This window comes from Chenopodium quinoa, unplaced genomic scaffold (genome assembly GCF_001683475.1).
Source record: "Chenopodium quinoa cultivar QQ74 unplaced genomic scaffold, ASM168347v1, whole genome shotgun sequence".
In the NCBI taxonomy this organism is placed as follows: domain Eukaryota; kingdom Viridiplantae; phylum Streptophyta; class Magnoliopsida; order Caryophyllales; family Amaranthaceae; genus Chenopodium; species Chenopodium quinoa.
In genome coordinates, this window is record NW_018742263.1 from 1118297 (window position 1) to 1120706 (window position 2410).

The window sequence follows — 2410 nt, forward strand, 5'->3', positions numbered from 1 at the left end:
TACAGACTTGGATGCCATCTCAGAAGTACTCTCCCCACAGACGGCGCCAAATGTTTCGGGGTTTTCTGATGTCCTGCGGGAGAGTTACAATTCCGAGACTGGAACCGGACGCCCGTACTTGCAAAATAACGGAGACTCCTGGTTGTGGGAGCTCCGCCTCCAACGGTCAAGTTAGTACTTGATTAAGGAGTAATTAATGCGGAAATTAAAGTGATTGGGTCTCTCTAGGTGAGAGTATTTAATGTAGGTAATCTGCTTTGTTAGCGAGATCAACCGGTTATTACTGTGTGTAATTAATGTGTTTTTTTGTTATTCCCCCTTAATGAGGATTAAGGGAGGTATTTATAACCTTGGGAAACGTGCCCATCCTAGGTTTAGGTTAACCTAGGGCTGATTGGGCTTCCCTCGGAAGTTGGGCCTGGGTGGCCGGTTTCTCCATTAGGCATGGAGTATGCCACATGTCATGACATAATAGGTCCAAGGTGGACGAATAAGCGCGTGCCACGTGGCAAGCCCTGACAGTTCCAACTGGGGGACTCTTGGCAGGACCTGATTGGCCCACGTGCGCATTCCGATTGGTGGGAGCAAAATCCCCTAATCAGTTTTCCTCCAACTCACACCGGTTTTTACGAATTTTTGGCATGTTCATTCACGAATTTCATGAAAATTCGAAACTTATAATGCTCAATTTGCTTTGTTTATCAAGTTTTATGCCATGAAATTGCTTGTTTATGTTTGTATATTGCCTTGGGAGTAATTTGAGACTTGTTTGACTCAATTTGGTGAAGAAATGAGCAATCCGCCATTGTTGGACCTCCTAAGGTCGTGAAGAACAATGTGACCCGTTCTTGTTGTTTTTGCTAGCAATTCTTGTTCAATTTGTCGCAATAATCACTATAGTGTTGCAAGAAATTGTTTGATTGCTTGAAAAAATGCTTTCATGCTCGATTTGAATTTGTGCTCTGTTTTAGTACTACGTACTCTGTTTTTACGAACATAGTATCATGCGGCTAGGCAAACCTTTAGATACTATAGAACCTTAATTTATGATGATTATGCACAATGTAGCATGGCTAGACAACGAGGCTCAGGTTCACGGTCCCGAAACATTAGACGGGAGCATGAGCCCGTGGAAGACGACACCACACCGTCCACTTCGCTTGGTCAGTTCCCAGAGTGGGATGAGCAGACCTTGTTCTTTGCCCCTGTCCACCACATTTCTGAGAGGGTGAGACGGGGAACCGAGCCTGGGAGAACACGACATCACGGCTCTGGTTGTGATGGTCTAGGCGATTTGTAAAGGATGCATATCGCCAGAGACCGCGAGACGAGAATCCTATGGGAGTCTTGCAGACTGGTTGCCCTGTTCGAGACCTCTGAGGCTATGGTTGCCTCTAGCGGGGGTGACCACGTAGTACGCGCTCTGGTGGAGTTCTTTTGGGACACCACCAACACCTTTCATTTTCCATGGGGTGAGATGATGGTCACTCCTACAGACTTCAGTCTCATCACAGGACTGAAGTTTTCTTCTGTGCCGCTGCCATTTGACGGCAGTATCGACATCTTTTCTCCAGAGGTCGAGGAACTGTTGGGGCCGATTGTCGTTCGGGCCCGAGTTGAGGTCGAGACGACTTAGTTTAGTGCTAGAGGGATTCGCCGCTCAACGCTGGCAGCAACTCTTGACGATGATGCAACCACCCGAGAGCAGCGGGTGCGTATCTTTGTGCTGATGTTGTTGTCAGGGACATTCTCTCCTGACGGGGGTAGTAGGGCGTTGCTTTACTACCTCCCTGCTGTTCGCGATCTCCGGCAGATCGGGACTTATGACTGGGCCAGCTTGGCCTATACTGATTTCGTTCGCGCACTGAGGGACTCGTGTTGCCACCGGTCCTTTAGGACGAATGTTGCTCTGTCTGCTTTCTGGAAAGTCGTAGAGGTAAACATTATTCCCTATAAAGCTTAGCCATATATGTTTAGTTAGCATTTACTCACGCTTTAGCTTTTTTGTAGATCTGGTTCTACGAGTACTTTCCTTCCATTGCGCCGGCGAGACCATCGTCGAGGGGGTATCTGGTGAGCGCCTCTTGGGGTGGCCACCATGTGGACTTGTCTACTGCACGTGTCCGGAGTCGGATCATCTCGGTACGATTTTTAGTGTTTATCTTGCCCTTCTGCGACGTTTTAGACATGTTCTTACCTGATTGGTATTTTTATAGGGACTTGAGGTAGTATACCGACCATGGGGTAGTTGGACAGTCCCTGGATTAGCTGCACAATACTCTGCTGAGCGCCATTACTTTCTGGGGACCTACGGAGCGGTTGTGTACTTAGGAGAGAGAGTCGCCAGACAACACTCTTCCGATGCTTTTGTCGTTCCTGCTCCTCCACCACGCCACAGTTCGACGAGAGA